The following is a 14,271-nucleotide window of genomic DNA, read 5'->3' as shown; positions in this document are numbered from 1 at the left end:
AGACTAACCTGGATAGATTATTGTGCATTCATACTGAATGTTTTTGAACACGTGAGATCATCTGCATTCTTGTCACTGCTTACTTTTCACTGGTGTTCTAGTGTGTGTCAGTACACTGGACTGAAATGCTCATGTTTCTTAATTTGAGCATTAAAGGAAAATACGATTAATCATAATGTGTAGTATTACCACTTATTTCAATTAAGTCAAAAATGCACAAACATTTTCCAAGACCTTGAACTTGACCAAGTATATATTTTGTGATGTTTGTAGACTCTAGGTGTTGTGTCCTACGTTTCCAAGGTAAAATGGCCAAGAGCTCAGACAACCTTAAGATACACTAAGTTTCAATTATAAGTATCTATTTAAGTATCAAAGTACATGTCAATTTAATGATTACATAATCATTAAACTAATTAAATTGTACTTAATTCCATTGTAATCATTAGATTTAATGATTACATTGTAATCATTAAATTGATTCTAACTTCTTGCTAAGCTAACGTTTTGTTCTCAAAGCTGTTTTCCAGAAAGAGAAACTGAGAAAGAGGCAACCTAAACCCAGATATTTCCTGATACCAATGAGAACAGAGCTATACTTTTGCTCTAAATGAACCAGTCCTAACCCAGAAATCACTGTCTTTATTACAGAGGAATCTAAGAAGTCTCTGGGGTGGAATATCACAGTATAATTATGCAAATACTACGAGTCTGAAAGGGTTTGCTTGTTTTCCCTGCATTTACAAATACAAGTATTTCAAAAATTCCAAGCATTTATTTAAGCACCTGTAAAAGTCAAAAAGGAGCCAACATGCTGAAAACTGTTTTCAGCAAGTCTGACTCCCCGCTCCACAATTTTCCTGTCATTTACACCACTAGTGACGTACAACTATCGTGGACTCAGGCTGCAAGTATTTGTGGGTAGCCTGCAGCAAATTCCTTAACTGTCACATTACATGGGTTATACAGGGTGTGGCAGTTTTCTGCTGGCGAGGAGCAGTGTAGCCTAGCATATCCATTTGTGTTACATTTGTGTCGGGCCTGAAAGGGACGAGAGAAGGGACAATAGGGACACAAGAGAGGGAAACGAGGGTGAGAACGACGGGCGCAAAGACAGGCATATTGCTCGTCAGAGTTTCCTGCTACGTGAGAGTGTGTGCATCTCAGTCTGCACATGTTGCATGTGTATGCATGTCCTTTTCTCTGTACGATGAGGTTGCTGGTAGGTAACCACCTCTCCTTCAGGCTAAATAGGAGTCAGCTAACACTGGAAGATCTAATTCAACATGACAGTTAGCCTGCTCTGCCCAACTGTCTCTGTGCACAATCCAAACCGCCCTGGCAACCAAAACTACAAGACAAGAGCACAGGACAAAAGTCACCTACAAGCTGGGTCAGTGCTGCTTTATTTTGTGTCACTTTAAACAATTTTGGGAAATGAAACACAGAGTCTATTGTGCATTTGAGCTCAGAAATGACTGTCATGTGCAGTCACTAGTGCTGTGGCAAATTCTATCTGCGTGTCCCCAAGTGCACTTAAAAGATCCAAACGGAGCTGAACTGAGCAATACTAAAGGCCACTGTTATTACAGTGAGCCTATGACTAGAATGGCCAAGCTGCAGATCAGCTGAGCTCCAATAACAAATACTTGTTTTAAATGCATAAGACAATTTCACTGCTTAATTAGGAAAAATGGTTTTACGATGGAACAAAACATCTCAGCAGTGGAAGGTGATTGGGATAGCAAGATACGTAGTCTCAAAAAAAAAAACAGCTCAAGAGCTCAGCTCGGAGATCTACGTCAAACTTCTCTCTAGTTTTCTCTCATTTGTATTCTCACTCTCATTCCCTCTGTCTGAAATGCTATCTTGTTTTTGGTCTTTCTCTTTCTCTCTCCTTGTGTAACCCATGGAGTCTTGTGCAAGGCAAGTGCGCATATGACAGACCAGCAGCACTGAGGTCCAGAGAGCAGCAGGTGGGCTACAGGGGCACAGCAGGGCTCATCTTTCCCCTCATCTGCAGCACACCAGTCATGTACAGTGTGACCCTGCAGAACCTTAAACTCTGGAGGACTCGGTCTCTCTTTCTTTCTGTTTTTCATTTGCTGTCTCTCTCATTTTGCGTCTCCTAGATGCAGACCGACAGCAGCACACATGTGTCTGACAGTGCAGCAGAGAGGGCAGGGCCTTTGTCCCGGGCAGCCAGTTCATTCTTGTTCTGCTGTGTTTTACAGTACTGGCTTACATAAGCAAACAGCCCATGAGCAGCTGCTTTCAAAATGGACTCCAGGATGCATTCTCTTCCACACAAAAACACACGTATATATTAGCGCACACATACCGCATCTGTTCCAAGATGCTCATGTGCTTTACACACAATCCTTAGATATTAGTGCATATTATTGTCTAACGCTGTCATATCAGTGTGCGCGATAGCAAGGCGTCACCGGAGGATGTTTCCTTGCCCTTGGTGCCTGTCTGGGCTAGACGGCTCTGATGAGGGCCACAGATGGGGACTAAAGAGGGGGTGGGGAGGACAGACGAAGGACTGAGGAAGAAGTGGTCTGGGAAAGACAGAGGGGAATGTAGGAGACGACGAGGCTAATGAAAGTGGAAAGAGTGAGGAGGAAAGGCAGGGAGGGAAAAGTAGAAAGAGAAGATGGAAAGAGGAGAGGAAAAGGGAGTGAGGAGAAGCACAGGCAAGGCAGACAGTGTAAAGAATAAGATGACGGATGGAAAGAGAGTACGGAAGATCAGTCAGGAGAGGTGAAAGGTGTGTGTGTGTGTGTGTGTGTGTGTATACGTCTGTGTTTGTATGTATTACTATCGTTTGTGTATGCAAGCACATGCAGAGCAACCTTCCCTGGGAACATACCAGCCATCTTTCTCGCTTCCTTTATTGATGCGTCTCATCACAATTCTTCGGCTGTCCTTCCACACACCCACCCACCTTCACCAGCACCACCCGTCCTGGTGGTGGTACCCTGCTTTTGTCCTCTGCCCACAGTCTTTCACTCCTCTCGTTTTTCTTCTCCCTCCAGTTTTCTCCTCTTATCTTTTACACTACAGCCATTCCGATGTAAGACATTAGCATTGCCTCAGAATGTCACTGTTCTTAACATGCATCGGTGTATATTTTGACTCTGAATGTGAACTACTAGTATTAGTGTACTTGGGATATCATCAGTCTGTACCTAAGATTTACAGAAAGTTATATCCACAAAGACAAAACAGTTACACTTTCAACGAAGACTACTTGAGCTGGAAGGACAAGAGAGAGATATTTGAACTTGTACATTTAAAAAGAATGAACTAATCTTTGGCCAACAAAAGGTTTAGAAATAACAAAAACCCAGAGTTAATGAATTTCCTTGATCAGGCTTCAGACAGCAACAAAAGTCCATTTAGCCTTTTCAAACTTTAGATCCAGCCTTAACTTGGATGTCACAAGCATCTGATTAAATTCAAACATTGAATTTAATAAGTAAAAAACTCTCTTTTCTGTTTTATGGAAAGAAACAAGCCATGGTATGACATTTGGGTTCATAATAAAGCAGGAATAAAAGAGATGGTTCTGTGGTCTGATTAGTACCTCATGTTCAAGCTAGTGAATAACTGGCTATTTATAGAAGCAGGAAGCAAGCTTGTGATGAGTCACTGCTACTTCCTAAAGAACTAACTGCAGGCCCAGTGCAATTCATGGTCTTGTAATTACCCACTTACTGTATCCAAGCCGAAAACTGAGAGACAAAATAAATACACAATCAATTACAGTATGTCTTTATGCGTAAGGTTATGGAAAACACTCAAGCACATTTTTTCATCAAGATGAGTGAAAAATCAGTGCCAGGAGGGCAGAGTGTTACGTCGCCTCTGTATCCCTGGGTCTCGACCTCTAAATTTATCGTGACATGTCACGTTTTTGCATTGGGTGTTGCACCTTTCAGGCCACACAGTACAGCTAACATGATGTGCATATCCTTCATTATGCTTTCAAATGACTAATATTCACTCATAGGGATCACGAATGCCTGGGTCAAATTGATCACTATATGCAGGTGATTATTATAACCGATTTCTTTTTTTTCCATTTCTCATGCAGATGTTAATTGATCAAATCGACATTTTTATATCCATCACATGAATATAAAGTAATGAAACAGACTATGTACTGAATTTTGTCGACTCACCAAGGGCCCTGTCAAAGGGGTATTGAATGACTGGGCAGTCATCGATCCACTTGAAAAGGGCGGCTTCAACCACGGGTGCTTTCCCCGTGCACACTAGTGTTCTCCATCACTAGCAGCAGTAACGTTTTCAGTAACGTTATGTTTCTCTGCTGTATCTCATTGGCTCATTTTTGGCAGTTTGTCAGAGGCTTTGAAGAGACATTTTTCACTGAGACAAAATGACTTTTTACCGTCATCGGCGTGCACACAGCACCAGCCTCAGGTAGCTAGCCTTAGCAGACGGGGTACCGCATCACCATGGGGAAAGACTCTACCAAGCTTTTTCATCCATCTAATTGATTCTATGTGTGTAATACTTTCAAGGTAAATAAAAATCTACCAGCTTGTATGTATGTTGCTTGACGTGGATGTGTTGAAAGTAACATATCAACCAAAGTATCAACCAAACAGCAGCAGAAAGTCTCAAAAAGTCCACAGGCAGCCGTGTCCACCGGCTAACAGGCCAACTTTCCTGTCAGCCAGTTAGCTAGCAACGGGTCTCATAGTAATGATTATGCAGTGAAAAGCTTCGACTGGCTTGTTTGCTCAAGACGATCGAGGTGGCAGAAAAGGCATTAGTCAGCACAGAGACCGCTCGTCACTAAGCTGCTGAGGGTAAACTGATTGTCAGAAATATTCACAAGAAGCAGAGGCGCTTGTGTGGAGGAGTTTTAGTGCAACAAACACTTAAATAGGACACCTGTGGTGACTTAATCAGCTTACTGTAATGCGAAGTCAGACAGGTTAATGTGGCAGGAAACCAGGATGGGGTTCACCTCACTCTGGCTCGGTCGCATACTGTAATACTGTCTGATCGTTCGCTTGAAGAACGTCACAGAACTTTGCAGAAACAATGCGGTGTGAAACCTGCAGTATCTTTTGTATGCAGGCTGTGAATGCGTATGTATGTGTGTGTTGTGTATGTGTGTTGCACACACAAACAATATGATCTCCCTCCTCTTCTGAAGACGCAACAGGGTTGTGTTGTGTATCCAAACATAAGTTATCAACTCAAGCACCAAAGTCTTGAACACAATCTCAGAAAACTGGACAAACCACAGCAAAACAAAGTAGACTATCACGTTCACCAAAACACTATATTCATTATTGTTAGGCAATTTACTTGAAAAATGTTTGAACTATTCATCACATCTTACTCCTGAAAAAACAACAATATACTAAATACTGAGTTAAAACAGCAAATATAATTTACATTAGTTACATCATTACTGGTTATTTATTTAACCCAGCCCACCTCTGTCACAAGTGCCTTTAAAAAGGCCAACGATACATCACATCTTCACCACTTGTATTTCTTATTGAACAGATATAGAAATGGAAAACAAGACATGAGATTTTTAAAAAGTGAGAGCGTTTTGCGAGAGAACGTAACCCCATGTCCTCTCAGGGGCTCTGTACTTTCACAATGTAAGTCTGTGGGGAAAAAGTTGTTTTGGGCGTCATGTCACGGAACCAGAAGCTGTAATTCCATCGATTGGCCACAATGTCAAATTTGCTGTAAATCAATCTATATCCTATATCCACGTGGAATGAATACAACCCCCCCCCTACACCTCTCCTCCATGCGACTAGCTAACTTATCCCTCAGCAGTCTGTCCTCTGAATGCACAGACAAGAATTTGATTTTAACCCTCAATCATCAAAATCCTACTAAGACCCTCAAAAGGTGGAAATAACGGAGCAATTCTGTGATAAGCAACTGTAACGTAATTCAATTTCAAAGTGTGATCTCCTCTAATGGTCACAGTACTCATTGCTAAAAAAAAAAAAAAGATATCCAAATATTGTAACACACTGCAAAGTAACATGTTGCTGCCAAACACTGATTATTAGCTAGTAGTTGGGGGAAAAAAATCAGCTGAAGCATCAAGCCATAAAACTGCATCTGTCTGGAATACCATACAAAGTCAAACATTTTCCAGGACCACCCCTGTGCACATTATGTCATTTGTCCAAGTAATATCTACTGCTCAGCCACCAGCTATTCCCCATGTGTGTCATTTGTTCTGTCTGGGTGCATGTCTGGGCACGTCACAGAAAGCTCTAACCCACCCAAGTCAGCGTCTGACTGCCTACATGCCTACTTTCCTGAAGGGTGTGAAGGGGTAGAGAGGGGTTTGGGCTAATGGAGGGACTTGGTAGGAAGAGGAGACGGACAGCAGGAGGGAGGGAGGGAGGGATCTCGAGAGGAAAGGAAAATGTGGGTCAACACAGTCAAAGCCCTGTCACATGTTCCAGTCAGCTGGAATCTCGCCTCTAGTCCAAACCAGAATGTTATGTAAGAGGTTATTGATCCGTGGTAGTGCATGTCGGAAAACGGAGTGCCAGTTGGGGCTGAGGCATCTCGCTGGTCTGTCTGCCGCAATGCTGTCACATGGTGTCAGAGCATGGAAAGCAGACATGTTAGGCTAATGCAGCAGGTGCTAACTGACTGGTACAAACTGATCTAATGAGTGTGAGATTGTAGATCGTTAGAATAAAATAAAAGATTTTACATGGTATTAATGTTTAGCCTGCTGGTGTGAAAAAGCAAGCCCTGGCACTTTGATACTGAGGAAAAAGTGCCTGAGAGTGGCCTGTCAGCTCTAATAGCTACCACTTGTCACTAACACGTCTTCTCTCAAAGTCTCCCTATCGCAGTGATGTCATCACTTTCAGCAGCCACAGTTCTGCGAGCCTGTCTCAGTCTATTAGCCTCAACAGCCTTTCTTTTCAGTAACAGAGTTGCATTTCCGTCACTATCATCATTAGTAGTTCCAAGCATCAGACAAATAAGGGTGTTTGGAAAGAATAGAGGTTGGATCAGACTGTCTGAGGATAATGTGTTCCCTTTCCACGAGCAAGGCTAATCATATCAGTAAGTAGGCCTTGGCCCTGCATGTGGCAACCAAGATAAACCTGGAAATGCTATTCTCCGGGAATGTGGGCACATCGGAGCAATGCCGTGTCCTCCCATGAAAAGGAGGTCCCTGTCTGCTGTGGGAATAATTATTAGCAGACCGATGTAACAGAGGCACACAGAACAAAGCAACCCTTCACACTTAAAAAAAAAAAAATGCTACAACTGCAGTTCATAGGTTAATGTCAACTCTGACTGCATAAAAACTCTCTTTGAAGTTAATCCTGGCTACGTGAATGAGTGTGGTGGACATCACGGCCACAACAAGCTCATGAAACAGCTGGAAGTGGATCACATGAATCAATGAGGAAACAGCTGATTCCCTTTTCTGGCTGGAGCTGTGAGGAAAGTAGGCGATTTCTCATAGGGTTCAGGGTTCAGGTAAGAACATTTCCTGGAACAAACAAGCTCAACGTGGAGAGGGCAGCGGTTACAGTTCACTGACTGCAGAAGAGTACAATGAGCACAGAGGGGAGAGCACGAGGAGGACAGCACTTTGGACCCGTGTCTAATCTACTGGGGACAGAATTATTCCTTTATCTGTAATTGTCATAATTGTTATGCAAACAGGCTATACATTCACATTGCAGCATGAATAGAAATGAAGGAGCCCAGTGGCATCTATACATACATTTTAGCATTCATAAGCCCTCTAGCATTCCTTTAGTTACCTAACAAACCCAGCACACCTGTGCAACTCAACTCACACATTGTTTTCAGCGAAATCCCACCTTAAGATCACCTTTGTCCTAAACTCTCGGACTTTGAATTTGCGTGACTGAAATTATGAACAGAATGCACTGAGCCCATGTGAGGTATGTTCCACAAAGTTTCCAAGTATGGCCGCCTTGGTTAAGCATTTGAATTGTCAGCATGACAATGCATGAAATTCCCATTCCAGGAAGGCTGCTGAGCCGGTAACACTGGAATTTACATGATATCATTTAGAGAAGGACCGTTATCAGGATACTAGGATTGTCTGTCTGGTTGACAGATGGGAATGAGGAATGATTTAATAAAACCTAAGCTCGATATAGGTGTCCTCTTGCTAACAGCAGTTTCTTTACAGTATTTATATTTGCATATATCCCTGTCTTCAGATTTTAAGCCGAGATAACCATCAACAGACAGACGGTGATCGCATATTTTCATCTAACCCTCAGCAAGAAAGCAATATTTCCCAAAAGTTTGGTTCTTTTAATGGCACGAGGTTGTGAACTATGTCTTTAAGAGGCCCCTTCTCCTCTTGCAGTGGTAGCAGAGATGCTGAAGATGGCTGCAGTTGCTGAATTACTGCTAGGCACAGTATATATATAGCCCCTGTCTTGTCACAGAGGTGTGCTGTGCTATGCTGACTGTTGCAGGCCTGACCAGAACAATACTCAGGAGTATACTTCTCCTGTGGCCTAATGGAAGTTTCCACTGCTGCTCACAGACCTGATTTCGTCACAATACTGCTCAGTGTTACACTATAGAGGGTAAGAAGGAACAGCGGCCGATAATGTGAATTATTCAGTCTATAACAGAGCTTAAAGGGCCAACTAATCATCTTGTGAAATCTGTGTACCAGTGTGAGGATGACTCCACTGGCCATATTTGAGGAAACAGGAAATAGATTCTTATTGTGAGGAATGAAAACCCTCTACAGGAGTGCTGTTCTCCAGAGAGTGACTTAAAATACAAATCAGGTCAAAACTAAATTAATAACTTTTGTGACACAGAGCCCATTCGTAGTAAAGTGTCTATCATCTTGACTTTGCTACCACTACAGTCAGGTGTAGCGTCAAGCAAAGGTGAATCATTGCGTCAACTTACATCAGTTACGATGTATCCCATTGCACCAGAGGGTGTATCATGATCCTTTTTGTTACAGTTATTAGCTTTTTTTTGCTCCATAGTTACATTTTTTAGTACAGGAATATATTTATCAGTCTTGCATAACTTCTTGTTTTAGACAACTTGACCTGTATGTACAAACCTTTGCTTACCACTCATCAGCTATGCTCACAGCTAATTAAGATGAGAATTTATTTAAAAGGTACCCTCAGTCAACAACACCCTGCTTGCCTAAAATTTTGCATTTTCTTAATCTTTTTTATCTCTACTTTTCAATCAACATGTTGGGCTAACCAAACTTCTGCTCAAAGATAATTTGCTGCCGAAATCAGATGTGGCAGCACTTAGTTTAATTCACTTAGATGTGACCCAAGGTTGCACTGGGTAATTCTGCAATAAACATATCTACTCTAATGGCCAACACTTGGTCAGACTGTGTCCCCTGGGTGAAAAAAGATGGGTGTATCCCTCTAATGGACTCCCTGCCTTACCAACAATCCTGCAGAACAACCTGGGCCATGTAGTGTCGTGATCCGCACAAGAGGGAGGGAGTGAACACTTGGCCTGATTTTGAAAGTGCATTTTTCTGCTTCCTTAGGAGGGCTGCAAGCCAGCACGCTGGCCCTTTAAATCGCTGCAAAGTGTCATCTCACACGCACCCAACTTTGCTGAGTCATTGGGTTCAGACTGCTTTTGTAACCTCCACCCAGCAGGGCTTCTCATTGGCTTCGGTCTCCACACAGCACTGCACGTGGTTGGCTGCCAGCACTACTAATCAGTTTCTTTTCGCCAGAGGCATTTCTTAAAGTGACAGAGGTGCTCCCCTTATTCCCCTGTGACTGGTGGCTAACTGACAGTCTAAAAGGACCAGACACAAGAAGCCCATAGGAGTTCAGTTGTAAGGATTTTGGAAAGAGAGAGGTTGTGTGGGAAACGGCCGTAAAAAGGAGGACAGGGTGGGTGGTGGAGGCAGATAGGCACTTGGGGTGGTAAAACCATAGACCTACGAAGAGTCAGGTTTCTGGAGATAAGACAGAAGAATAGGTGTTAGTTAATGGATGTCAGCAGTTCAACGTTGTTTTACTGAACCATATAAACTTGAAAAAAGAAAATAACCCCTTATTCAAAGGTGAATCTGACAGTCCAACTCTGTGGACAGTAATTGGCTGAGAAGTCCTGACACTTTTACTCAAAGAATTTAACAGTGACCACATTTTTCACAAATTTACTGCATGTCTCATCTTCAGCACCTTTAATTAGCTGATACATGGATATGCAGCATAAACACTGCCATGCATAGATGCTGATTTTTAAGGATGGAGATGTCCGTCTGTTGGTCGTCAAGGGCCAACGCTTTGGTCCAGTCTGAAATATCTCAACAGCCATTAGATGGATCATGATGATATTTGGTACACAGATTCATGGTCCCCAGAAGATGGAGTCCATTGGCCTAAGCAATCTTTTGATTTTCCCTCTGGTGCCGTTGTGAGGTTGTTATATGCCTCAACAACTATGGGATGGAGAGCCATGAAATGTGGTACAGATATCCATGTTGCCAAGGGGATGGATGAAATTAATAACATGATGACTTTTGATCTGGTGCCATCATCAGGTCAAAAATGTAATTTGTCCAATACTTTGGTTTATGACTAAATAGCTTCAAAACTAATGACAGTACCATCAGCCTCAGCTTTGATCAGCTGTGTTAAATCCTAATTAGCAAATGTTAGCATGGTAACATCCTAAACATGATGGCAAACCTGCCAAAACTATACCTACTATATAACTGCATTTTAGAATTGGCGTTGTGTGCTTGTCAGCATGCTGATATTAGCATTTAGCTCTAGCAAGTACCATTGTGCCTACTGTATGCATAGCCTCATAGAGGCTATAGCACAGCATGGCCTCAATGCATAGGCCTACTGACTCTTATCTGTACAAAGAATTAGTACAAAGACTAGCAACGATTACATGCCCACTAACCAAATTCAAGAATTAGAATAGATTATCCAAATACAAATAAATATTACCATGTTATACTTCACTCAGTAAAAAGATGATGGAAAGTCAAGCTACCTATGTTCTTTACTAAAACCTTTCTTATGATTGAGCTGCAATTTTATGGAGCCCAATGCCTTGATATTGAAGGGTCAGGATGGTTTTGGTAATATCCTCTGCAGTCTGCCTGTGTTGAACCCTCTGACTCATGGCTTGAGGCTCTCAATTTCATTTGTGATAACCAGTCTCGCTCACTCGAAGCAGAAAGTCTCCCACCTGTTGTAGTGTGTGATTATGCAATGTGTTCTCTCTGTTCAGCTATGGGGAGCCATTACCTGACTTGAATAGTTTCCAGATTGCTCCTTGCCTGGCAGAGGTGCAGATTGCCTCTTGGAATCTATTTAAGAGAGGGATTTATGTACTCCACGAGCAAGATCGCATTTGAGGAAGGGGGAAAAAGAGGAGAGACTGGACACGGTGAAGACAGAGGAGCATGTATTGAAATAAGATACACAGATGGAAAATGTGTGACTCTAACTAGCAGGTTGCACTGCTGCACTTAAATCACAGCATTGCTCGTCAGCCTGTGCTGTGTGGCTATGAGGGACACAAGATAGGAAGTGGCAGCATTATGTTTCCACTGATACCCTTAAACGCGTCACACTGGTGGTAAAGCATGAAGGCGAGCTTACTCTGTGATGCAAGTCCTTTCTAAACTGGAGAATACTAATACTGCTGATTCACTTAGGCTCTATTTGTAAAATAACAGTTGAGATATGCTACCTCAACCACTCGGCTTGCAAGCATCAAAAGATTTGTTCAGACTTATTGTCCTCTTGTTCACTTACAGTATGAGTGTTTTTACTAATTCACAGATTATTTACATGCACTGTAGATGCAGTTACTGTTGTGATGATGCTACAAACACGTTATAAAAAGTTTTAGGGGCCCCAGTGTTTCTTCCACTTACTAATGTTTCCCTAAGTATTGAAAATCCTGCACCGTGAGTTCAGGTTTGGCAATTACGCATGAGTTATTTTAGCTGGGGGGGAAGTTGAGCCACAACAGGTTTGCATAGAGAAAATGTGTTGTGTGACTACATTTTCTACAGGAGTCCTTTACTCAGCAGAAATGAAGGGAGGCACACTGAGTACTGTAAGTATGGATTTACATTAAAAATCTTTTCTGTGTCAAAACAATAATAGAAAAATGAATGCACACAGGTCTGGCAGCCTTTATTATATTAATGTTAGTATCTATTAGTATATTAATATATATAAATTCTGCTTCCAAGCTTATAAACCAAAGCCCATCACAGCGCAGTTATAACTAACAAAATTTAAAAAAAAATTAAGCCACACTTACCGAGAGCAGCTACTAAATGTGTAGCAGATGTGATGTGACTCAAAAGATGTTGATGAGTAACTCCGATTACTGAGTGAAGCAATCCACTCCTCAATTAAGTTTTGACTCATGTTACAAAAGTACATTTTTTACACAGTCCCTCAGATTTCTTAATCATTAATTTCCACAGTCATTCTGAGAAAAGTGAGGCCCCACAGTTGAAGGGGGGAAAAGTGGAACTACTCATCTAATTACAACAAGGTTTTACATGTTGGAAATGAGTATTTACTTTTATGGCCAATTAAAGATGAACAATTCCAATATAAGCACAAGTTTCCAGTTATTTAGAAGATTATTCAAAAGTCCACTGACTTAAAGGAATAAACCACCTTTCAATATAATGCAACCCAATACAACAACAAAAATGAATGCTCAGGTCTCATTTATTACCATAGAGCTCAGACAAATCCTCTGTGACTTAGTGTCAGAAAAGGTGAAATTTATGTTTCACAAATGTACTGCCGAACTGTTCTGCTGAATTACATCATACAGAGGTTTCAGTTTTTCTTCTCATGGAGTTTAAATTAACCTTCCTGTTCTCTTGTTCTCATGACTCAGACGATAAGTCATAAGCAAGTTCAGAACAGACATAACAGTCTTTTCGACGAGTGGTAACTTAAGAAAATTTAGTTTCACTGAACACTGACTGACAGCATGACAAAATTTCATAGCCGCTAATGTAACTGTGTGTCAGTATAATATTTGTATGTCATCTGTTCTTGTGGTGTACAGAAACCTGTATCACATGATGTTAGAGAGCATTAGAAACCACTGCAATTGCAATACAACTTTCTCAGTGATCGATCTTTACATTAACACCCAGCTGCCAAACAAAAGGTTTCACCAGTGTAAAATACTACAAATATTGTGTGGAGTGAATCTAACCTTTATGCTCAGACTGCATTCATATGAAAAGCATTAATGAGTAAAGATATCTGACACTGTTTAGGAGGTAAAATACCCCAAAATCAAACTATTCTGTCAATATCAAGTGATGAGAGAAGAAGCACAAACCTACTCAGCCCCAATAAGCTCATATAAGCATTAATGATGGCACGGCACCCATCAGGTGGCTGGTATTTGGACATTGCGATCATCCACAGAAAACTAAAGTATCTTGCACGTCCCTCATGTGTGTTGACTTAAGACTACAGCAGCAGCTTTATTGGTTTTGCAGAAAAGATGTGTGTGTGTGTGTGTGTGTGTGTGTGTGTGTGTGTGTGTGTGTGTGTGTGTGTGTGTGTGTGTGTGTGTGTGTGTGTGTGTGTGTGTGTGTGTGTGTGTGTGTGTGTGTGTGTGTGTGTGTGCGTGTGTGTATGTGTGTGTGAGAATGCACCATCCCTGAGATTTGAGCTGAATGGTTCACCCTGCCCTGATGGGCTTAAGTCAACAGAGACAAAGACAAAGGGGGGAAGAAGAAACAGTCGCAGCCATCTCACGTTGTGGGTTACAACCATGAAAGAATGCTGAGGGGAGGAAGGATTGGTTTCTTGTACGATGAGTGCCTGTAGCGCATTCCTGCCCAGCTTTGTGAATGCATCAACATAAATTGAAGCAAGGAATAAAAGCTGTGTCACTGTGCTGAGGCGGCATTGTGTTACCGCCTGTTTAAACTATGTTACAACAAAAGGGCTGACAGGTTGTTGCCTTTGATCTCTGTCACCTCTCTGTCCTGAGCCTCAGCCAAAATGGGCTGATATGGTGCCTTATAAACTGCACATTGGTTCTCTTGTGTGTACATGTCTGTAATCTGTATGTGCGCAGGCAAGTAGAACCATCTAATGATCCACACTCTCAAAACCCATGCTAACATTTGACGATATCCTTTATGTGTGCGTGTTGCATGCATATGTTGTCAAATGTTAACGCTCACAAATCTGCTAC

Source organism: Pempheris klunzingeri, chromosome 4, assembly GCF_042242105.1.
Source record: "Pempheris klunzingeri isolate RE-2024b chromosome 4, fPemKlu1.hap1, whole genome shotgun sequence".
In the NCBI taxonomy this organism is placed as follows: domain Eukaryota; kingdom Metazoa; phylum Chordata; class Actinopteri; order Acropomatiformes; family Pempheridae; genus Pempheris; species Pempheris klunzingeri.
This window is presented reverse-complemented; position numbering follows the sequence as displayed.